The sequence below is a fragment of the Mesoplodon mirus genome, assembly GCF_964341445.2.
Source record: "Mesoplodon mirus genome assembly, chromosome: 2".
Taxonomy (NCBI): Eukaryota; Metazoa; Chordata; class Mammalia; order Artiodactyla; family Ziphiidae; genus Mesoplodon; species Mesoplodon mirus.
Window position 1 is genome coordinate 143,514,171 of NC_138977.1, and position 26,324 is coordinate 143,540,494.

At 37.6% G+C, this 26,324-nt stretch overlaps 1 protein-coding gene and 2 long non-coding RNA genes across 3 annotated transcripts in view; 1 reads left to right on the forward strand and 2 right to left on the reverse strand.

Annotated features, from left to right (window-relative positions):
- Positions 1 to 6,795, reverse strand: part of LOC309815520 — a 67,390-nt gene extending 60,595 nt beyond the window's left edge. The window contains exons 1-2 of the long non-coding RNA XR_014295888.1: positions 6,708 to 6,795; positions 5,068 to 5,118 (exon numbers count right to left, since the gene is read on the reverse strand). This is a non-coding gene — a long non-coding RNA (uncharacterized lncRNA). The remainder of the gene's footprint in view (positions 1 to 5,067; positions 5,119 to 6,707) is intronic.
- Positions 1 to 26,324, forward strand: part of LOC309815488 (uncharacterized protein) — a 247,962-nt gene that overhangs the window by 213,903 nt on the left and 7,735 nt on the right. The window lies entirely within an intron of this gene.
- Positions 1 to 26,324, reverse strand: part of LOC309815528 — a 460,183-nt gene that overhangs the window by 73,364 nt on the left and 360,495 nt on the right. The window lies entirely within an intron of this gene.

A 26,324-nucleotide genomic window follows, 5' to 3' on the forward strand; every position in this document is an offset into this window, starting at 1 on the left:
TACATAGTCCTCTGCCGTTTAATTTTGTCTATCTTTCTGTGAATGTGGTTCTCGTTCCACAGGATACAAGATTTTAGTTCTTCTTTGGGAGTGTTCTAATGTCATTTATTTACAAGTAGTTGTCCAGCTTTCCTAACAACACTTGTTGAAGAGACTCTCTTTTTTCCTCTGTGTATTCTTGCCTCCTTTGTTGTAGATTACTTGTCTAAAGGTGTGTGGATTTACTTCTAGGCTCTCTACTCTGTTCCATTGATCTATATGTCTGTTTTTTGTGCTGATATTACTCTGTTTTGATTACTGTAGCTTTGTAGTATTGTCTGAAATCTTGAAGTGTTATGCCTCCAGATTTGTCCTTTTTACTCAAGATTGCTTTGGTAATTCTGGGCCGTTTTTGGTTCCTTATAAATTTTAGGATTATTTGTTCTAGTTCTGTGAAGACTGTCATGGGTATTTTGATAGGAGTTACCTTAAATCTGTATATTGTTTTGGGTAGTGGAGGCATTTTAACAGTATTAATTCTTCCAGTCCAAGAGCATGGGATATCTTTCCATTTCTTTGAATAATCTTCAATTTCCTTTTTCAGCACATAGGTCTTTCATCTCCTAGGTTAAGTTTATTCCTAGGTATTTTTTTAATGCAATTTTAAATGGGATTGATTTTTTTTTTACTTTCTCTTTCTGGATATTTCATTGTTAGTGTCAAGAAATGCAAAAGATTTCTGTGTATTAATCTTGTATTATGCTATTTTGCTTAATTTATAAGGGGGATATGAATTTCACATCCTCCAATTCTGCCATCTTGACCTCCCTCTCTCTACATTTTCTTTATCCATTCATTTTTCAATTGACACTTAGGTTAATTCCATATCTTTGCTATTGTGAATAATGCTGCAATGAACATGAAAGTGCAGATATCACTTCAAGATACTGCTTTCATTCCTTTTGGACATATACTCAGAAGGGGTATATATTACTGGATCATATGGTAGTATTTTTAATTTTTTGAGGACCCTCTGTACTGCTCTTCATAATGGCTGTACCAGCAGTGCACAAGGATTCTTTTTTCTCTGCATCCTTGTCAATAATTTTTATCTTTTGTCTTTTTGATAACAACCATTCTACCAAGAGGTAATATCTCATCGTGGTTTTGATTTGCATTTCCCTGATAATCAGTGATTTGTGCATTTTTCATATACCTGCTGGCCATTTATATGTCTTCCTTTTAGAAATGTCTATTTGGGTCCTCTTCCCACTTTTAAATGATCTGTTTAGGCTATATGTTTGTTTGTTTGCTATTGAATTTTTGCTAGCATTTAAGTGTGGATGGAAGAATGTATTTGGGTATTGAGTAACCAATGGAATATAGATCCAACTCATTCTATTCTAATATGCCATCCTTACTTCAGAGGCTAGAAGGCCAAAACTACATTTTCCATACTCCTTTGCATTTAGGATTCTGGATATGATTTGGATTCTACCAGTTGGATGTCCCTATGTGAGATTTAGAAAGTAAAAGTAAAGTGAGGGTAATTCTGCTGCTGTGTATGCTGCTTCAGTTTTAAGAACCATCTGAAAGTGGCATCTTTCCCATTCTGGAGTCAGTAGATGAACAAGTGGCACCTTCACAATTCGACAAATGGCTTCCTGGTTTAAGGGACAGTCTTTTGTTTTGTGTCCTTGAAGATGTTCCTGAAAGTTCAACCTTGAGTCTGTTTCTTAGACTTTCCCAATGACTCTGTAGGTAATTTAATACCCTGTAGCAAATCCCTTACTGCTTACAGTAGCTAGAGAAAACTTTGTTTTCTGCAGTGAACTCCAAGTGACAAAATTGCTCAGGGCAAACTCTGAGAGAAAACAATTTATGACTCATGATAAGAGGAGAGAACTCCACAAAAATGAAATGGAGTAAACAGAGAAGAGAAAGGGGAATAAATAGTGTAATGTCATGGAAGGCAATAGGAAAGAAATCAGCAACAGATTTAACAAAGGCCATGCCACGGACGGTAAGAAAAATCATTTTTCTATCATTGTTGTCAGAATAGGCAAACTGAGGGCATTTTTGTTTGTTTTTACCCTCTAGTGTTTCTAGTGAATATATGATAAAACATGGCACAGGCTTATCACAGAAATCAGAATAAAGCCAGCTTTGTGGAACCCTTCTTCTAGAGAAGAGAAATAGGAAGAGAGGCTTGTTCTATCAAGAGAGAATTGATAAAAGATAGGCTCTAGGAAACTCACTGCTCCATGGCTCACTTATCCATTTAGGGTCAGGGAAGTCTGTAGCTTTGGGAAACCATGTTTCTTGATATTCTCACTGCTCAATAGCCATCCACAAAAGCAGCTCACTCAAATTTCTTTGGTATTGGGCAAGTACGCACAACTAAAGATATGCTGGCCTCCTGTTTGCACTCTATTCTGACCAGTTAAAAGATTATCACTACCATATACTTTGCTTTCAACATGATAGAAACAACTCATAGTTACATAGGTGTTAGCAATCTTGTGTATTTCTTTCATACTCTTCAACTATTTCACCTCTCACAGCACCCCTTATTCCTCTACATTTTGGTCTCCATCAGGTTGCCATTATATTACTTAGAGCTTACTTGGGCTGCTGTATATATCAGTTAAAAGCCTTTTTAAAAAATATAGAAACTTAGAAATTTTCCCTTCCAATCTTTAATATGAATCTTCTAATGATTTCATTTACCTGCTACTTTTGTTTCATAGTAATGGCCATTTTGTCTTTGGTATCTTCTTCTAGAGAGGATCATAGATACCACAGTATTAACTCCTGTACTACCAAAAAGCCTCTATGTAACCTACAATATCAAAAGCACACTATTATAGTTACCACTTACTAAGATGAAGTCAAGCTGGGATTATCACAGTCACTGTGAAATTTACAGATAATTATGATGGCACATATTCTACTGTTCCATATTTCTAGCATTTAGAATAATGCCTAAACCAAAAAGGTACTTGTTAATTATTTGACATCCATTGACTTCCTCTCATAAAGATTATTTTAGCTTCATGGTCTATTTTTTTTTTTTTTTTTTTTTTTGCAGTACATGGGCCTCTCACTGCTGTGGCCTCTCCGTTGCGGAGCACAGGCTCCGGATGCGCAGGCTCAGCAGCCATGGCTCACGGGCCCAGCCGCTCCACAGCATGTGGGATCTTCCCGGACCAGGGCATGAACCCATGTCCCCTGCATTGGCAGGCAGACTTTCAACCACTGCGCTACCTGGGAAGCCCCTATTCACAGTTTTTAGTTCTTTACCAGGACAATGTCATCCTCGAGCCTATAGAAATTATGCTTTATTGTGATTTTCTTCTTCTAGGCCATTTATTCAAATGCTTGGTGGAAATGACCCCAGATGAAACTGGCAGACTGTGCTATTAGCATTTAGAAAAGTACTCATTTGCTCCTTTTGTTTTCTATTTCTTGGACAACATTCTATTTCTTAGGGTTAGGGTTAGGGTCTTAGAATTCATTATTAAAACATCCCAATGCTAATTTTTAAAGAAGGCCTTAATTAGGGGAACTTATCAATTTTTGCTAGTCTGAATACAATACGTAGTCTAGATTTCACTTGCCCACATGTTTAGTCTTCAGATTTCTACTATATTAAAATAGGCATTGTGGGAAAAATCCTATTGTCTCTCACTTATCACTTTAGATAAATGAAACTGAGATTAGTCTACTAAACATGGCATTCACAGAAACAACTCAATAGCAGAGGGACAGCATAGCAGGTGCTGTATTTTGGTGGGTGATAATAAATTCAATACCAATGTTTTTGATAATTCTTCAGGAAGAAGTATAATCCAAAGGTATGTCATTTTACACAGATTGAGTAGAAACTGCTACAGAAATTTACAGATTTGAATAGAATTACTCAAAGGCATACAGTACAAAAAAAGAAAGATTATTAAACAAAAAAGCCAAATGATGAAATATAACCACTGTGCCATCTTGAAATAGCTATGTGTTTTGATTTTTGAAACTTCTATAAAAAAGAAGCCTATAAATATAATACCACAATGTTCCTGACTCTTGCATATATATGCTTGACTGTTCTGATTGGCAGGTAGGGTCTATGGGTATGTGTTTATGTGTGTGTATATATATGTTAAAAATTATACACAATTAAAAATTATATATAATTTATATTATATATTAAATTATTAAAATTATATATATTAGCAAATGTGAATTTATTTTTTAAATTTTTCTTGAAATATAGTTGATTTACAATGTTATGTTAGTTACAGGTGTACAGCAAAGTGAGTCAGTTATTTATATATATATATATATTCCTTTTTAGATTCTTTTCTATTATAAGTTTTTACAAGATATTGAGTATAGTTCCCTGTGCTATACAGTAGGTCTTTTTGGTTATCTATTTTATATATAGTAGTGTGTATATTTTAATTCCAAACTCCTAATTTATCTCTCCCTCCCCCCTTTCCCCTTTGGTAACCATAAGTTTTTTTTCCATGTCTGTGAGTCTATTTTGTGGGTATAATCTATTCTTTGTATTGAGGGAAAGACAACTTTATGGGTAATCAGGCCACAGGTTTACATCAGTAAGCCTTCTGTTGTGCACACTCCCTCTTTCTCTCTCCCATGAACATGCATGCACACACACACACCATCCCCCCCACATACATGCTCTATCATTTGATCTCTACACCCATCCACCAAATCCTACTTGATCCTCAATGTCAGCCCTGTAAGTTGGTCTTTTTTTCTGTCAGGATATCTAACATCATTTCATTTCTAAAGCTTTCCTAGAACTGAATCACTATGTGAATTAATGCTTTGAGGCTCTGTAGGTATGTGTACCTGCAAATCATCTTATTCACCTCAAAATGTAGATGTTCCTCAACAATTCTTTGGAAAACACCACCATATTCTCTTTACGCACACATCTATTAAATTGTGTCCTTTCAGTGAACTTAAGCCACAGGTGTGGACTTGGAACCTTGCTCCCCACCCCCACCCCCACCCCCACCCAGGTTGTTTTACCACCGCACCCAATATTGTTTTCTGGCTCCTTACCTGCCCTGATCAGGTCTTCTCATACATTTCTATGCAAGTGCAAGAAGGGCTCTGAAAACAAATTTTGACACAGTAATGTCTAAATAGGCATTAAACAAGTACTCTCCATGAACACTGTCTAACTATTTAGTGTACTTTTCAGCTGCTAGAGGAAACCAAGAAACATGATAACATGGTTAGGCATAAACAGGATGTTTTTAAAATAATTGCTCTTCTTTTTAAAAATTGTTATTTTAGAAAATAGGTTTTATAGGAATTATCAGGTACTTTTTGTAAGGAAAAATTTAAGACTTTGGAATAAACTAAAGAAACTACTAGATATCCTTTCAGTGGAATGCTGGAGCCTCCAGGAGATTATCTGATTCTGTAAAGGACTCTGCACCTTTCCTTGCTTTTGAACTATTTTACAACTCTCTAAATTGTAAATAGCTGATAACCATATAACAATTCTTCTAATTCTACCTGTGGAAAAAGCCACTTTGGGTCCATTTGTAAGTTCATTTCAACATTCCCTTACTTCATATAAATTAATGGGTCTGACTTCTCCTTTGAAGAAGCTGCAACATTGATCTGGTTCCCTTTTTATTTAATGAGTTAAATAAAATCTTTTGATATGTTCATTTTATATCTTTAAGAGAGTCATGGTTTTTACTATCCTCTCTTAAAATTTCTCTTTTAACTCTAAGTATGGAAATTTAAAATCAAAGTTTAATATTTTAAAAGACTTCTACTGGTGTGGGTGTTTTTCCATCTTAACTTAAATAATATGAAAACACAGTTGCTATTGTCTATTTAATAGCACCATAATTACTACTGTGGTTAAACACATATACACATAAACACACAACAAAACTCTGATTTGGCTTGCTAAGAAGCAAAGAAAAAAAATGCATGATTATTATAATAGCTTATTGTGTTTTTTTGAGGAATATAGTGAGTGAGGTGATTCCATACATCCATCTTTGGCTGTTGATAGTTTATACATAGGAAACCTACCCAGAGCAAACCCTCATCCAAAGGTGTCATATGAGATGACTGTTAATAGTGAAGACCGCTTAAGGTAAAATCGTGAGGTGGTGAGGTTTAACTTGACATATCTTGTTTTTATGCAACACCTACTGATCACTTCCTGTCCCCAAGCATATCACTTTTCCTTTCTTTTATTGAAGACACGTTTCCAAGGCTGGTATATATTTGCCTAGGAAAAGTGGAAAACAGAAAGAGTTTGGGCTTTTGTTTGAATCTGGCCTTGGTTCAAATTCCTGCTATGTCAATAGTGATGTGAACTGGGCAACTTAATACATGTTCTGACCTCCAGATGACAAGGAAGTAACAACTGTCAGAAGAGCATAGTATTAGCTGCTGCTTATATGATGCTTAGCTCAGTATGTATGCATTCCCTTCCTCTTCTCATCCATGATGTTCACAGTTTTATGGAGGGGCAAGCAGCAAATACACTACAGCCATGCCTCATATATGTTGTGGGTTCTGTTCCAGACTCCCTCAATAAAGTGAATATTGCAATAAAGCAAGTCACATGAATTTTTTGGTTTCCTAGTGTATATAAAAGTTATATTTACACTATATTGTAGTCTTCTAAGTGTGCAATAACATTATGTCTAAAAACATAATGTACATACCTTCGTTAAAAACAATTTTGTTGGAAAAGTGGTGCCAGTAGAGTTGTTCAATGAAAGGTTGCCACAAACCTTCAATTTGTAAAAAAAAATCTGCAAAACATAATAAAGCAAAGCACAATCAAACAAGGTATGCCTGTAAATGTGGTTTTGTATATGCAAACCTATATGGAAATTCTTGTGAATACTAAAGTTTGACAAACCCTGATCGATTAGAGAGAGGAACAAGAGGAAAATCTATACGCAGGTTTAGAATATATTGAGTTAAACAGGATTGTCTGGTTTATGACCATATAGGCACCCAAACCTAAATTTTTCATTCCCTGTCTACATAGCCATTCACATGCTTGTCTTACAGTTTTATCCCATTCTACTTTACCATTAAGCCCCTATCATCTTAATACATGTTCAAATATTTCTTTTAAGAATTAAATGAGCTAACGTATTTGAAAGCACAAACCCAGGATGTGGCATATGGAAAGTGTTCAATAAAATTTGTTGGATTTGAAACTAAGTCTTGCTTTTTTATTAAATGCACAAAGGCACTATTCTTTTTTTAAATTTTCATTTTATATTGGAGTATAGTTGATGAACAATGTTGTGTTAGTTTCAGGTGTACAGCAAAGTTATTCAGTCATACATATACATGTATCAATTCTTTTTCAAACTCTTTCCCCATTTATGTTATTACAGAATATTGAACAGTGTTCCCTGTGCTATACGGTAGGTCCTTGTTGGTTATCTATTTTAAATATAGCAGTGTATACATGTCAAAAGACACTATTCTTTGAAACAAAGTGGAGTAAAACATGGCCAAATGCTTCCTGAATTTCCAGCTTTGCCATTTTCCGTCACAGTCCTTCTGAATAGCTAAAAGTCACACACACTTGGGTTTCAGTGTCTAGACCCCTGGCCGGCTCTTAGCTGATTGCTGACCAGTCCCACTATGCTATTAGTCACTAAGGTATTAAAATAACTGTTAATATATTCTCCCTTCGGGGATCTATGATCTTAACTGGTGAAAGAGGATCTTACCATTGCTCTAGTCTTGAGAGCCCAAGCGGCTGGCAAGAATCTCCCTCTCTCATTTTACTCCTCTCGGGCCTGCCTCTTAGGTTAGTAAATTTTGTGATGGACAAAATACAAAAAACAAAATGAAGAGATGTATAGATCCCTGACAGTAATGAGCTGCTAGTTAGATGGAAGGTGGGTTTTTTTTGAGATTTTTATTTATTTATTTTTTTGTGAAAGGCAAAATTAGTGAAAACATTCTAAGTTTAAATTATTAACCTTAACACTTCTTACTTTTATGGAACACATTCTAAGCATCTTCTCAGATCAGATGGAGAAGTAGGAATATATAATTATTGCTATTTTTAGTATAAAAAGAAACTAAACAGAGGAATGAAAGGATGCTTTAAAGATGTTTTTACTGACTTTTTAATTTTTTATTTATCACATCTTTAAGCAATGCATACCAATGAATCATAAGTAAATAAGTTTTTCACCAATGTGTACAAAACTGTACCAACTCTTCCCTTTTGGCCTTTAGTTTCAATAGAAATTAATTATTCCAATAATAATTCAAGGAGAGGGGGGTTAAGTAGACTTAATTTTAGTATTGTCTTTGGATTCTCAAACATACTGAACTGTTAATCAGAATTTTATGAGAGCTGAGTCCCCTACGTGAGATAAGCAAAGATTATGTAATCACAGGAGTTAAATTCTTCCCACTGAGCAGAAGAAAGAACTGTATTTAATTTCTGATCACTCTTTTAATATTCCCCACAGTTACAAGTACATTGGGAATACAGTGAGACCCTGATTAATAGATCTTTTAGGAATGAAATTCATCTATCAAAAAGTTTTAGAAATAGTTCAACTCAAAAATCAATATATTATTTAATCAAAGTTGCACAATCCACGGGCCTGAAGGGTCAAATCCCTGTATAGGTTCTAGTAGCCACCCCCAGCTGAAGGTTCACAAGTTTGAACTAGACAAAGTTGCGATTTCCAAATTTTATCTTCTATTCGTACATTTTCCTGAATCAACTTTTTAAAAAATTCATTGCCTTTTTTATGATTTCCTCTACTTTTCTAAAATAGGAAAGATTCTGGTATCCTTCATTCAAATACTGACCTTTATTTCCCTTTTATGCCTTTAATTTTTAATTCTATACAGTCTATGTTGGACATCTACAAGCAGGTAGACCTTTGGTGGGGCTGACAAGAGTCACTGAATCACATTTGTACACTTAGATATCAATTCCCAGGGGGTTCAGGGAGTAAAAGTGTCTGTTTTCCTTGGGTTTTGAAATTTGGAGTCTTTTTTTCCCACCATAGCTCTATCTTCTTTTTGGATCTATTCCCAGCCTCTTTCCCACTTCCCCTCTGAGCAGGGAGGCAGGGTGGTGAGATAGAAAGAGTTTTGGGAGCCACACAGACCTGGGCTTGAGCTGAGTTATGAGACTTGGTTTTTCAGCTGAAAAGAAAACAATACATACTTTCTGGCTTGAGACAGAGGGAATGTATGTAAAGCCTCTGATACATTATAGACACTGAATAAATGTCAGCTGTTACTGCACATGATACAGACACTCCTTTACACAATGTAACCCGTCTCTCCACTGTATGATTGCCAACTCATATTTTCTGTTTCCCAAAACACTTGATATTAATTCAATTAGTATTTAATGCAACTCTTCTGAACCCTTAGAAAGTAGTATAATCTAGTAGTATTTTACCTCTGGTAATTAAATTTCTGACCAATAAATGTATCTTTGGAATTATCTTTTTCATTAACAGAGACATGAGTATATTCACTATTCTTAAACACTGACTGATTATCTGAATTCAGTAAACAATAGATTTAGCTGTCTTCAGGCAGAAGTTGATAAAGTATCTTTTGGGAAGAGAGATGAGAAGAGGTTCTTTTGATCTCTTTCTAGATTATAGAGCCGGAAGAGATGTTTTAAAAAGCACACTTTTTCTCCAGATGTAGAAATAGAAGGCTTGGGACCTGAATTGCCTACACTTGGAAAGCTAGGAGTTCTCAGAAAAAGCCAGGTGATCTGACTCCTTAGTTTGCTCCCAGTGGGAGGGTTGACCAGACAAACACTGTGTCTACTGCAGCTAGTTCTTTGCCCCTGTTTAGTTGCTGGAAGAAAGTTCCAAAGAGTGACCTAGAGATCAAGATGAGGGTAGGCTTTAGGCCATCTCTGATCCCTATCTTTGTTATATGCTCCAAAATTCTGCATAGACATCCTTCACCTCTGAGAATCAGAAATTAATTTCTCTAATTTGGGAAACTAAAGAATTCATTGGTCTTCTTTTGCTCCTTCAGAGCTGTCTGTTTTTACCTTCTTTCTTCCCTGGCTGCCTTGATTATTCTTTTAGCCAAATGTCATGGCACGTGTGGACACCTGTGGATGTGAGAACGTTCTTTTCTTCTTGTGGTCATGAATGGTTATATTTGCTTTATTTTGATTCTTAGTAGTGGGCTGCCAGGTCTAAACTGTGTTTACTTTTTACCTGCAAACTCCCCAGAGAAAGAACAGCTATTTCTTAGGGCAAATGTAGCTGTGTATATATGTTTTTCATTTTTCTATGCACAAAAGGTTATAATGCATTATAAGTTTGACATCTAGCATAAGAAATAAGAATCTCTGTGGTCCACAAAAATATTAAGTGCAATGAAAGTAAGATTACTATGATGTGGAAGACCTAGGTTCTAGTCTTATCATTTTTTCTGTGAACTTATTTCTAACATATGGTTTTATATCATTTCTGACATCTTATAACATCTGGGTTTAATCATAAAACAAGTTGACTGGACTTAATAAATTGTTCTCAAACTTGTTCGGACAGCAGTTTCTGTAAATCAGTATAATTTTGAGGAATACGGATCTATTTAATTCCATCAAACTAGTGGGTTACAAATTTACAATTAGGTTATATAATAATAAATCACAACCACTAAAAGTATTAAATGCACCCATTCAATTAAGATAACACTTAATAGTAAATGAAGAAACGATGAAATGACCAAAAGTTTATGAAAAAAATGATAGGAAAAAACACTTAAAATTCCAAGTATTTTAAATACTGACTAAATATTTTCTTTATATTGGAGAAAATGCCAGAGTCCAACATTAGATTTAAACCCCTTTTCCAATGTGCTGAAGACTAGGATTCTTTAAAAGAACTGTTTGAGAATCTCTGGATGTATCTATAAGCTCTAAGATATCTAAAATACCTCTTGATAAAAGGTTACTTCTTTTGATTTTAATTGTTTTTCAGTTGCAGATACCAGGTAGGTATTTTTTAACTTACTATAAACTCTAACTCACATGGAATAACCGTTCAAAATGGAAATTTGTTTCAGGTACAAATTGTACTCTAGACCAAAGCTTTTGGAACACAGTGCTTTTTCCAGTGGTACTCCGATGTCTCCATGGAAACACTCTTTCCCACAGAGGAGACAAAAGGTGCACCCCAGGGTCTGGGTATGTTGAGGCCCATTGTAGGTACATGATATCTTTGAAATCTGGATCCTGTCTTTGAGAATTATGTAAAAAAAAATTCTTATAAAATTAAAAACATTACTTATCAACAGAAACAACAAGAAAAACAACAACAACCCTACAGTTGGAACTGACTTCAGAGAGCTGTACTCTCTCCTGAGACCCACTGCTCTGTGGGGGGTGGCGGGTAGGGGTACACATCCTTCGCTTGGCCATCCTCATCTCGGCTCATGACTTCTTTTTATCTATCTAGCACAGAACCACCATCAAAATATCACTGCAAGGACAGAGAAAATTTCAGTTGACCTACAATAAAAACACTGGTTGCCCTGTTACAGACTAATTGCTGTGAGCAGGGAAAATTAAAAGTAAGATTTTGTTAAATGCCAGGTTTTGTGTCCATAGTAAACACTAGGCTGCCTGCAGCCATGTGTTGACTCAGCTCCTAAGTGCACGTTACATAACCTCAGGATAGCAGCTTTTAGTGGGAATGGAATATAATATAAATTCTTTTAAAACAGGAAGGAGACCCTCCTTTGCAATGCCTGAATCCTGGGTGAAAGGAAACTGGTAAAAGACAAAAAGAGAGAGAGAGAGAGAGAGAGGTGAAAGAGTATGTTAATTAATATATGCTCTTTTTCAAGGTAGTATTTATGAGGCAGCTCAAGCTGCTTTTGAAATATTTTAACCCTCATGAAAACATTCTGAATATTCAGATAGCTGAAATTACAAATATCCTGTATTTTGAATCAGATAATTGCCTCAAGTTTTCATTTTACTCTCATTGTTCAAATCAACACCAAATGTCTAAGATACATTGTGTTATTTCCAAATATGAGAAGCAAAAATGAAGGGAAACATTGCCTATTTATATCTGTTTTATAAGTTCAAGATTAAGTTAATAGACACATAAAGAGAAGTATGTCTTAGATTAGTATGCCTCCATCTCTACCCCTAAATCTCTCACTTCTTTGGCCTTTTATGGAAACTATCCTCTCATTCATTCCTTCAACAAATAATTTTGAAGTTTCTATGATCTTTCAGAGACTGATGTTACATACTGGAGAAACAGGTATAAGACGACGCCCCATCCCTTGAGAAGTAGACATACAAGAGCGGGAAGGGCACATACAACACCAGTAGTGATTAGTGGTACATAGAAAAATAAAGCAGGATAAGGTGAGAGAGAGTGCCCAGGCAAGACTAATTAGAAAGAGTGTTCCGAGAGAGCCTCGTTTAGCAAGACATGCTATCCTTGACATTAGTCTTGGCAATGATTTCATTGACTTGACACCAAAAGCAAAGGCAATAAAAGTAAAAATAAAGAAGCAGGACTACATCAAACTAAAAAGCTTCTGCACAGCAAAGGAAACCATTGATGAAATGAAAGTGCAACCTATGGAATGGGAAAAAATATTTGCAAATCATATATGTGACAAAGGGCTAATATCCAAAAGATATTAAGAACTCATATAGCTCAATAGCAGAAACAAACAAACAAAAAAACCACAAACAATCTGATTTTAAAATGGGCAGAAGATATGAAGAGACATTTTTCCAAAGAAGACATACAGATGGCCAACAGGTACATGAAAAGTGCTCAACATCACTAATCATGAGGGAAATGCAAACCAAAAAGCATAATGAGATATCATCTCATACCTGTTAGCATAGCTATCATCAGAAAAACAAGAAATAACAAGTGTTGCGAGGATGTGGAGAGAAGGGAACACTTGTGCAATGTTGGTGGAAATGTATAATGGTACAGCCACTATGGAAGACAGTATGGAGGTTACTCAAAGATTTAAAAATAGAACTACCATTTTAATCCAACAATTCTACTTCTGGGTATTTATTCAAAGAAAACAAAATCTCTATTTCAGAAAGATATCTGCGGAAGATGGCGGAAGAGTAAGACGCGGAGATCTCCTTCCTCCCCACAGATACATCAGAAATACAGCTACATGTGGAACAACTCCTACAGAACACCTACTGTACGCTGGCAGAAGACCTCAGACCTCCCAAAAGGCAAGAAACTCCCCACATACCTGGGTAGGGCAAAGCGGAGAGATTCCCGCACAGAGGATCAGTGCCAACCGGCACTCACCAGCCCGAGAGGCTTGTCTGCTCGCCCGCCAGGGCAGGCGGCGCTGGGAACTGAGGCTCGGGCTTCGGTCAGAGCGCAGGGAGAGGACTGGGGTTGGCGGCGTGAACACAGCCTGAAGGGGCTAATGCGCCACAGCTAGCCAGGAGGGAGTCCAGGAAAAAGATTGGACCTGCTGAAGAGGCAAGAGACTTTTTCTTCCCTCTTTGTTTCCTGGTGCGTGAGGAGAGGGGATTAAGAGCGCACCTTGGAGGAGCTCCAGAGACGGGCGCGAGCCGCGGCTGAAAGCACGGACCCCAGAGACAAGCGTGGGATGCTGGGGCTGCTGCCACCGCCGCGAGACCTGTGTGTGAGTGCAGGTCACTGTCCATGCCCCCCTTCCGGGGAGCCTGTGCAGCCCGTTACTTCCGGGGTCCCGGGATGCAGGGACGGATACCCTGGGAGAATGCACGGCACGCCTCGGCCAGATGTAACGTCAAGCCGGCCTCTGCCGCTGCAGGCTCCACCCGCACTCCGTGCCCCTCCCTGCCCCCCGGCCTGAGTGAGCCAGAGTCCCCGAAGTGGCTGCTCCTTTAACCCTGTCCTGTCTGAGCGAAGAACAGATGCCCTCCGGCGACCTACATGGAGAGGTGGGGCCAAATCCAAAGCTAAGACCCGGGAGCTGTGAGAACAAAGAAGAGAAAGGGAAATCTCTCCCAGCAGCCTCAGAAGCAGCGGATTAAAGCTCCACAATCAACTTGATGTAACCTGCATCTGTGGAATATATGAATAGACAATGAATCATCCCAAGTTGAGGAGCCAGGAGTCAGTGCTGTGCCTCTGAGGTGGGAGAGCCAACTTCAGGACACTGGTCCACAAGAGACCTCCCAGCTCCACATAATATCAAACAGTGAAAATCTTCCAGAGATCTCCATCTCAACACCAGCACCCAGCTTCACTCAACGACCAGCAAGCTACAGTGCTGGACACCCTATGCCAAACAACTAGCAAGACAGGAACACAATGCCACCCATTAGCAGAGAGGCTGCCTAAAATCATAAAAAGTCCACAGACACCACAAAATACACCACCAGACGTGGACCTGTCCACCGGAAAGACAAGATCCAGCCTCATCCACCAGAACACAGGCACTATTCCCCTCTACCAGGAAGCCTACACAACCCACTGAACCAACCTTAGGCACTGGGGACAGACAGCAAAAACAACGGGAGCTATGAACCTGCAGCAAAAGGGAGACCCCAAACACAGTAAGATAAGCAAAATGAGAAGACAGAAAAACACACAGCAGGAGAAGGTGCAAGATAAAACCCACCAGACCTAACAAATGAAGAGGAATAACTGAGGCAGAAGAATGGATAAGTGACCTTGAAGATAAAATAGTGGAAATAACTACTGCAGAGCAAAATAAAGAAAAAAGAATGAAAAGAACTGAGAACAGTCTCAGAGACCTCTGGGACAACATTAAATGCACCAACATTCAAATTATAGGGTTCCCAGAAGAGGAAGAGAAAAAGAAAGGTACTGAGAAAATATTTGAAGAGATTATAGTTGAAAACTACCCTAATATGGGAAAGGAAATAGTTAATCAAGCCCAGGAAGCACAGAGAGTTCCATACAGGATAAATCCAAGGAGAAACACGACAAGACACATATTAATCAAGCTATCAAAAATTAAATACAAAGAAAACATATTAAAAGCAGCAAAGGAAAAACAACAAATAACACAAAAGGGAATCCCCATCAGGTTAACAGCTGATCTCTCAGCAGAAACTCTACAAGCCAGAACGGAGTGGCAGGACATACTTAAAGTGATGAAGGAGAAAAACCTACAGCCAAGATTACTCTACCCAGCAACGATCTCATTCAGATTTGATGGAGAAATTAAAACGTTTACAGACAAGCAAAAGCTGAGAGAGTTCAGCACCACCAAACCAGCTTTACAACAACTGCTAAAGGAACTTCTCTAGGCAAGAAACACAACAGAAGGAAAAGACCTACAATAACGAACCCAAAACAATTAAGGAAATGGGAATAGGAACATACATATCAAGAATTACCTTAAATGTAAATGGACTAAATGCTCCCACCAAAAGAAACAGATCGGCTGAATGGATACAAAAACAAGACCCATATATATGCTGTCTACAAGAGACCCACTTCAGACCTAGAGACACATACAGATTGAAAGTAAGGGGATGGAAAAAGATATTCCATGCAAATGGAAATCAAAAGAAAGCTGGAGTAGCAATTCTTATATCAGACAAAATAGACTTTAAAATAAAGACTATTAGAAGAGACAAAGAAGGACACTACATAATGATCAAGGGATCGATCCAAGAAGAAGATATAACAATTGTAAATATTTATGCACCCAACATAGGAGCACCTCAATACATAAGGCAAATACTAACAGCCATAAAAGGAGAAATCGACAGTAACACAATCATAGTAGGGGACTTTAACACCCCACTTTCACCAATGGACAGATCATCCAAAATGAAAATAAATAGGGAAACACAAGACTTAAATGATACATTAAACAAGGTGGACTTAATTGATATTTATAGGACATTCCATCCAAAAACAACAGAATACACATTTTTCTCAAGTGCTCATGGAACATTCTCCAGGATAGATCATATCTTGGGTCACAAATCAAGCCTTGGTAAATTTAAGAAAATTGAAATTGTATCAAGTATCTTTTCCGACCACAATGCTATGAGACTAGACATCAATTACAGGAAAAGATCTGTAAAAAATACAAACACATGGAGGCTAAACAATACACTACTTAATAACGAAGTGATCATTGAAGAAATCAAAGAGGAAATCAAAAAATACCTAGAAACAAATGACAATGGAGACACGACGACCCAAAACCTATGGGACGCAGCAAAAGCAGTTCTAAGGGGGAAGTTTATAGCATTACAATCCCACCTTAAGAAACAGGAAACATCTCAAGTAAACAACCTGACCATGCACCTAAAGCAATTAGAGAAAGAAGAACAAAAAACCCCCAAAGTTAGCAGAAGGAAAGAAATCATAAAGATCAGATCAGAAATAAATGAAAAAGAAATGAAGGAAATGATAGCAAAGATCAATAAAACTATAAGCTGGTTCTTTGAGAAGATAAACAAAATTGATAAACCATTAGCCACACTCATCAAGAAAAAAAGGGAGAAGACTCAAATCAATAGAATTAGAAATGAAAACGGAGAAGTAACAACTGACACTGCAGAAATACAAAAGATCATGAGAGATTACTACAAGAAACTCTATGCCAATAAAATGGACAACCTGGAAGAAATGGACAAATTCTTAGAAATGCACAACCTGCCAAGACTGACTCAGGAAGAAATAGAAAATATGAATAGACCAATCACAAGCACTGAAATTGAAACTGCGATTAAAAATCTTCCAGCAAACAAAAGCCCAGGACCAGATGGCTTCACAGGCGAATTCTATCAAACATTTAGAGAAAAGCTAACGCCTATCCTTCTCAAACTCTTCCAAAATATAGCAGAGGGAGGAGCACTCCCAAACTCATTCTACGAGGCCACCATCACCTTGATACCAAAACCAGGCAAGGATGTCACAAAGAAAGAAAACTACAGGCCAATATCACTGATGAACATAGATGCAAAAATCCTCAACAAAATACTAGCAAACAGAATCCAACAGCACATTAAAAGGATCATACACCATGATCAAGAGGGGTTTATTCCAGGAATGCAAGGATTCTTCAGTATACGCAAATCAATCAACGTGATACACCATATTAACAAATTGAAGGAGAAAAACCATATGATCATCTCAATAGATGCAGAGAAAGCTTTCGACAAAATTCAACACCCATTTATGATAAAAACCCTGCAGAAAGTAGGCATAGAGGGAACTTTCCTCAACATAATAAAGGCCATATATGACAAACCCACAGCCAACATCATCCTCAATGGTGAAAAACTGAAACCATTTCCACGAAGATCAGGAACAAGACAAGGCTGTCCACTCTCACCACTCTTATTCAACTTAGTTTTGGAAGTTTTAGCCACAGTAATCAGAGAAGACAAGGAAATAAAAGGAATCCAAATTGGAAAAGAAGAAGTAAAGCTGTCACTGTTTGCAGATGACATGATACTATACATAGAGAAACCTAAAGATGCTACCAGAAAAACTGCTAGAGCTAATCAATGAATTTTGTAAAGTAGCAGGATACAAAATTAATGCACAGAAATCTCTGGCATTCCTGTACACTAATGATGAAAAATCTGAAAGTGAAATCAAGAAAACACTCCCATTTACCATTGCAACAAAAAGAATAAAATATCTAGGAATAAACCTACCTAAGGAGACAAAAGACCTGTATGCAGAAAATTATAAGACACTGATGAAAGAAATTAAAGATGATACAAATAGATGGAGAGATATACCATGCTCCTGGATTGGAAGAATCAACATTGTGAAAATGACCCTACTACTGAAAGCAATCTACAGATTCAATGCAATCCCTATCAAACTACCACTGGCATTTTTCACAGAAGTAGAACAAAAAATTTCAAAATTTGTTTGGAAAAACAAAAGACCCCGAATAGCCAAAGCAATCTTGAGAACGAAAAACGGAGCTGGAGGAATCAGGCTCCCTGACTTCAGACTATACTACAAAGCTACAGTAATCAAGACAGTGTGGTACTGGCACAAAATCAGAAAGATAGATCAATGGAACAGGATAGAAAGCCCAGGGATAAACCCACACACATATGGTCAACTTACTTTTGGTAAAGGAGGCAGGAATATACAGTGGAGAAAGGACAGCCTCTTCAATAAGTGGTGCTGGGAAAACTGGACAGGGACATGTAAAAGTATGAGATTAGATCATTCCCTAACACCATACACAAAAATAAGCTCAAAATGGATTAAAGACCTAACTGTAAGGTCAGAAACTATCAAACTCTTAGAGGAAAACATAGGCAGAACACTCTATGACATAAATCACAGCAAGATCCTTTTGGACCCACCTCCTAGAGAAATGGAAATAAAAACAAAGATAAACAAATGGGACCTAATGAAACTTCAAAGCTTTTACACAGCAAAGGAAACCATAAACAAGACCAAAAGACAACCCTCAGAATGGGAGAAAATATTTGCAAATGAAGCAACTGACATAGGATTAATCTCAAAAATTTATAAGCAGCTCATGCAGCTCTATAGCAAAAAAACAAACAACCCAATCCAAAAATGGGCAGAAGACTTAAATAGGCATTTCTCCAAAGAAGATATACAAACTGCCAACAAACACATGAAAGAATGCTCAACATCATTAATCATTAGAGAAATGCAAATCAAAACTACAATGAGATATCATCTCACACCAGTCAGAATGGCCATCATCAAGAAATCTAGAAACAATAAATGCTGGAGAGGGTGTGGAGAAAAGGGAACACTCTTGCACTGCTGGTGGGAATGTGAATTGGTACAGCCACCATGGAGAACAGTATGGAGGTTCCTTAAAAACTACAAATAGAACTACCATATGACCCAGCAATCCCAGTACTAGGCATATACCCTGAGAAAACCATAATTCAAAAAGAGACATGTACCAAAATGTTCATTGCAGCTCTATTCACAATAGCCTGGAGATGGAAACAACCTAAGTGTCCATCTACAGATGAATGGATAAAGAAGATGTGGCACATATATACAATGGAATAATACTCAACCATAAAAAGAAATGAAACTGAGCTATTTGTAATGAGGTGGATAGACCTAGAGTCTGTCATACAGAGTGAAGTAAGTCAGAAAGAGAAAGACAAATACCGTATGCTAACAGATATATATGGAATTTAAGAAAAAAAATGTCATGAAGAACCTAGGGGTAAAACAGGAATAAAGACAGAGACCTACTTGATAATGGACTTGAGGATATGGGGAGGGGGAAGGGTAAGCTGTGACAAAGCAAAAGAGGGGCATGGACATATATACACTACAAAACGTAAGGTAGATAGATAGTGGGAAGCAGCCGCATAGCACAGGGAGATCAGCTCGGTGCTTTGTGACCGCCTGGAGGGGTGGGATAGGGAGGGTGGGAGGGAGGGAGATGCAAGAGGGAAGGGATGTGGGAACAGATGTATATGTATGACTGATTCACTTTGTTATAAAGCAGAAACTAATAAAAAAAAATCAAAAAAAGGAAACATAAAGAAGGACACTATATAATGACAAAAGAATGAATACAAGAAGAGGATGTTACAATTGCCAATATATATGCACCCGATATAGGAGCACCCAAATGTGTAAAACAAATACTAACAGACATAAAGGGAGAAATGGATGGGAATAAAAAAATACTAGAAGACATTAACACCTCACTCATATCAATGGACAGATCTTTTAGACAGAAAATCAGTAAGGTAATAGGGATCCTAAATGATATAATACATAGTTAGGTTTAATTGATATTTTCAGGACATTACATCCAAAAAAACCAGAATACACATTCTTTTCAAGTGCATATGAAACATTCTCTAGGATTGACCACATAACTAGGGCACAGAACAAGCCTCAACAAATTTAAGAATATAGAAATTATTTCAATCATCTTTTCTGACCACAAAGGCATGAAACTAGAAATCAGCCACAGAAAAAGAAACAAGAAAAATGGGATTACTGAAAAACCAATGCATCAAAAAAGAAATCAGAGGAAATTAAAAAATACCTTGAGACAAAAGACAATGTAAACACAACCATACAAAACATAGGGATGCAGCAAAAGAAGTTCTTAGAAGGAAGTTCATAGTAACACAGGCCTTCCTCAAAAAACAAGAAAAATCTCAAATAAACAACCTAAACTACCACCTAAATAATTTAAAAAGAAGAACAAACAAAACCTAAAGTCAGCAGAAGGAAGGATAATAAAGATCGGAGAGGAAATAAATAAGATAGAGATGAAAAATAGTAAAAATCAATATAATCAAGAACTGGTTCTTTGAAAGGGTAAACAAGATTGACAAACCTCTGGTCAGGCTCACCAAGAAGAAAAGAGAGAGGACCCAAATAAACAAAATAAGAAATGAAAAACGAGAAGTAATAACTGATAGTGCAGAAATACCAAAAATCCATAAGAGAATACTATGAACAGCTATATGTCAACAAATTTGACAACCTGGAAAAAATGAATAGGTTTCTAGAAACATACAGCCCACCAAAACTGAATCAAGAAGAAATAGAGGGCTTCCCTGGTGGTGCAGTGGTTAAGAATCCGCCTGCCAATGCAGGGGACACGGGTTCGAGCCCTGGTCCGGGAAGATCCCACATGCCATGGAGCAACTAAGCTCGTGCGCCACAACTGCTGAGCCTGTGCTCTAGAGCCTGTGAGCCACAACTACTGAAGCCTGTACATCTACAGCCTGTGCTCCGCAACAAGAGAAGCCACTGTAATGGGAAGCCCACGCACCGCAACGAAGAGTAGCCCCCACTCGCTGCAACTAGAGAAAGCCCGTGTGCAACAACGAAGAACCAACATAGCCAAAGATAAAAATAAAATAAAATAAATAAATTTATTAAAAAAAGAAGAAGAAATAGATATGAACAGACCAATGATCTGAAGTGAAATAGAATCTGTAATTTAAAAAACCCTCTACAAACAAAAGTACAGAACCCAATGGCTTCACAGGAAATTCTACCAAACAAAGAAGAATTTATACCGATCCTTCTCAAACTCTTCCAAATGATTGAAGAGGAGGGGAACACTCTCAAAGACATTCTTTGAAGCCACCAAGACCCTGATACCAAAACCAGACAAAGATACTACCAAAAAAGTAATTATAGGTCAATATCTTTGATGAATGTAGATGCAAAAATTCTCAACAAAATATTAGCAAACTGAATCCAACAGTACATAAAAAGATCATACACCACAACCAAGTTAGATTCATCCCAGGGTCATGAGGATGTCTCAACATATGCAAATCAATCAATGTGATGCACCGTATCAACAAAAGAAGAGACAAAATCCACATGATCATCTCAATAGATGCAGAAAAAGCATTTGCTAAAATTCAGCATCCTTTCATGATAAAAACTATTACCAAATTGGATAGAGAGGGAACATAACTCACTATAATATAAGCTATTTATGAGAAGCTAATATAATACTCAAAGGTGAAAAGCTGAAAGCCTTCCTGCTAAAATCTGGAACAAGACATGGATGCCCACTCTCACCACTTCTATTCAATATGAAATTGGAAGTCCTAGTCACAGTCATCAGACAAGGAATAAAAGGTACCCAAATTGGAAGGGAAGAAGTAAAATTGTCATTATATGCAGATGACATGATACTATATATAGAAAACTCTAAACACTCAACACAAAAACTATTAGAACTGATAAATGAATTCAGCAAGGTAGAAGGATACAAGATTAACATACAGAAATCAGTGGCATTTCTTTATACTAACAATAAAATACTAGAAAGGGAATGTAAAAAAAATATCCCTTTAAAAACCACATGCAAAAAAGTAAAACACTTAGGAATAATCCTGACCAAAGAGGTAAAATACTTATATGCTGAGAACTACAAAACGTCAATAAAAGAAACTGAAGATGATTCATAGAAATGGAAAGACATCCATGCTCTTGGATTGGAAGAAATAATATTGTCAAAATGGCCATACTACCCAAAGTAATCTACAGATTTAATGCAATCCCTATCAAGTTACCCATGACATTTTTCACAGAACTAGAACAAAAATTCTAAAATTTATGTGGAAACATAAAAGACCCAGAATTGCCAAAATAATCCTGAGAAATAGAATGAAGCAGGAGGCATAAACCTCCCAGACTTCAAACAATACTACAAAGCTACAGTAATCAAAATAGCATGGTATTGGTACAAAAAGAGAGATATGGATCAATGGAACAGAATAGAAAGCTCAGAAATAAACCCACACACCTATGGACAATTAATCTTTGACAAAGGAGGCAAGAATATACAATGGAGGAAAGACAGTCTCTCCAGCAAGTAGTGCTAGGAAAGTTGGAATGACACATGTAAATCAATGAATTTACAACACACCTTCACACCATACAAAAAAATAAACTCAAAATGGCTTAAAGACTTAAATATAAGATATGACACCATAAAACTCCTAGAAGAGAACATAGTCAAAACATTCTCTCATATAAATCATACCAATGTTTTCTTAAGTCTCGCAAGGCTTTAGAAATAAAAATAATAATAAACAAATGGGACCTCATCAAACTTACAAGCTTTTGTACAGCAAAGGAAACCACAAACAAAATGAAAAGACAACCTACAGACTGGGAGAAAATATCTACAAATGATGCGACTGACAAGGGGTTAATTTCCCAATTATACAGACAGCTCATACAACTCAATAACAAAAAAACACAAGATACCCGGGCAGCCGGTGGCAAGGAGCCTGAGTGGGAGGCCTCCCCAGGGCCTCACCGAGCTGCCTGGCAGCCCAGGAGAAGGAGGAAGGAGGCTCACGGGTGTGGCAGCCCCTGCCCAAATTGGGGAGCGCTACTTGAGAGTCCTGGCAGTGACTGCATGCAGCACCTGGTGGCTGCTGACTTTGCTGCTGGAGCACACCTGCCAGCCAGTGGGTCCTGAAGTCTAGGCCACCTGCTGGCTGCTGGACTGCCATGCGTTCTTCTTGTTCTTCCTGGTGGTGGTGTGGGGAGGCTGCTCGAAGCCACCGAAGTCCAGGTGTGCAAGCTCTGGCAGCTCATCGAAGATGTTCTGGAAATTCTCCCCAGCAGGCAGGTACAGGCAGCTCTTGGAATACTGGGCTGAGGAGATCACACCCTGTCTAAAATCCCCTGAGTGGCTCGAACTTGAACTTGCCGAAGTGTGCCTTGTTGATTGGCAGGAAGTCCTTGGTGGACTGAACGAGCTGCACGTTCCTCTCCCAAAAGCTCTCCAGACCAAGTATCTTCCATTGAATATTTCTATCTCTGAAAACCAGTCCATTGCACCGTGTGGCTGACAGGGTCTTGGTGCTCTGGCTGGGTGTCAGGCCTGAGCCTCAGAGGTGGGAGACCTGAGTTCAGGACATTGGACCACGAGAGATCACCAGGCCCCACATAATATCAATCAGTGAGAGTTCTCCCAGAGATCTCCATCTCGATGCTAAGACCCAACTCCACTCAACGACCAGTAAGCTACAGTGCTGGACACCCCATGCAAAGCAACTAGCAAGAAAAAAACACAACCACACCCATTAGCAGAGAGGCTGCCTAAAATCACAAGAAATTCACAGACACCCCAAAACACACCACCAGACACAGATCTGTCCACCAGAAAGAAAAGGTCCAGCCCCACCCACCAGAACACAGGCAGCAGTCCCCTGCACCAAGAAGCCTACACAACCCACTGAACCAACCTTACCAACTGGGAGCAGACACCAAAAACAAAAGGAACTATGAACCTGCAGCCTGCGAAAAGGAGACCCCAAACACAGTAAGTTAAGCAAAATGGGAAGACAGAGAAATATGCAGCAGTTGAAGGAGCAAGAAAAACCCACCAGACCAAACAAATGAAGAGGAAATAGGCAGTCTACCTGAAAAAGAATTCAGAGTAATGACAGTAAAGATGATCCAAAATCTTGGAAATAGAATGGAGAAAATACAAGAAATGTTTAAATGTGACCTAGAAGAACTAAACAGCAAACAATGATGAACAACACAATAAATGAAATTAAAAATTCTCTAGAAGGAATCAATAGCAGAATAACTGAGGCAGAAGAACAGATAAGTGACCTGGAAGATAAAAGAATGGAAACAACTACTGCAGAGCAGAATAAAGGAAAAAAAATTGAAAAGACTTGAGGACAGTTTCAGAGACCTCTGGGACAACATTAAATGCACCAACATTCGAATTACAGGGGTCCAGAAGAAGAAGAGAAAAAGAAAGGGACTGAGAAAATATTTGAAGAGGTTATAGTTGAAAACTTCCCTTATATGGGAAAGGAAATTGTCAATCAAGTCTAGGAAGCACAGAGAGTCCCATGCAGGATAAATACAAGGAGAAAAAGCCAAGATGCATATTAATCAAACTATCAAAAGTTAAATACAAAGAAAAAACATTAAAAGCAGCAAGGGAAAAGCAACAAATAACATAAAAGGGAATCCCCATAAGGTTAACAGCTGATCTTTCAGCAGAAACTCTGCAAGCCAGAAGGGTGAGGCAGGACATATTTAAAGTGATGAAAGGGAAAAACCTACAACCAAGATTACTCTACCCAGCAAGGGTCTCATTCAGATACGACAGAGAAATTAAAACCAAAAGCTAAGAGAATTCAGCACCACCAAACCAGCTTTACAACAAATGCTAAAGCAACTTCTCTAGGCAGGAAACACAAGAGAAGGAAAAGACCTACAATAACAAACCCGAAACAATTAGGAAAATGGTAATAGGAACAGATATATTGATAATTACCTTAAATGTAAATGAATTAAATGCTCCAACCAAAAGACACAGACTGGCTGAATAGATACAAAAACAAGTCCAGTATATATGCTGTCTACAAGAGACCACTTCAGACCTAGGGACACATACAGACTGAAAGTGAGGGGATGGAGAAAGATAGTCCATGCAAATGGAAATCAAAAGAAAGCTGGAGTAGCAATTCTCATATCACACAAAATAGACTTTAAAACACTGTTACAATAGACAAAGGAGGACACTACATAATGATCAAGGGATCAATCCAAGAAGAAGGTATAACAATTGTAAATATTTATGCACCCAACATAGGAGCACCTCAGTACATAAGGCAAATGCTAACAGCCATAAAAGGGGAAATCAACAGTAACACAATCATAGCAGGGGAATTTAACACCCCACTTTCACCAATGGACCAACCATCCAAAATGAAAATAAATAAGGAAACACAAGCTTTAAATGACACATTAAACAAGATGGACTTAATTGATATTTATAGGACATGCCATCCAAAAAAGAGAATACACTTTCTGCTCAAGTGCTTATTAACATTCTCCAGACTAGATCATATCTTGGGTCACAAATCAAGCCTTGGTAAATTTAAGAAAATTGAAATCATATCAAGTAACATTTCCAACCACAATGCTATGAGACTAGATATCAATTACAGGAAAAAAAACTGTAAAATATATAAACACCTGGAGGCTAAACAATATACTACTAAATAACCAAGATATCACTGAAGAAATCAAAGAGGAAATCAAAAAATACCTAGAAATAAATGACAATGAAAACACGATGGCCCAAAACCTATTGGATGCAGCAAAAGCAGTTCTAAGAGGGAAGTTTACAGCAATACAATCCTACCTCAAGAAACAAGAAAAATCTCACGTAAACAACCTAACCTTAAACCTAAAGCAATTAGAGAAAGAAGAACAGAAAAACACAAAGTTAACAGAAGGAAAGAAATCATAAAGGTCAGATCAGAAATAAATGAAAAAGAAATGAAGAAATGATAGCAAAGATGAATAAAACTACAAGCTGGTTCTTTGAGAAGATAAACAAAACTGATAAACCATTAACCCGACTCATCAAGAAAAAAAGGGAGAAGACTCAAATCAATAGAATTAGAAATGAAAAAGGAGAAGTAACAACTGACACTGCAGAAATATGAAGGATCATTAGAGGTTACTACAAGCCACTATATGCCAATAAACTGGACAACCTGGAAGAAATGGACTAATTCTTAGAAAAGCACAACCTCCCGAGACTGAACCAGGAAGAAATAGAAAATATAAACAGACCAATCACAAGCACTGAAATTGAGACTGTGATTAAAAATCTTCCAACAAACAAAAGCCCAGGACCAGATGGCTTCAGAGGCAAATTCTATCAAACATTTAGAGAAGAGCTAACACCTATCCTTCTCAAACTCTTCCAAAATATAGCAGAGGGAGGAACACTCCCAAACTCATTCTATGAGGCCACCATCATCCTGATACCAAAACCTGACAAAGATGTCACAAAAA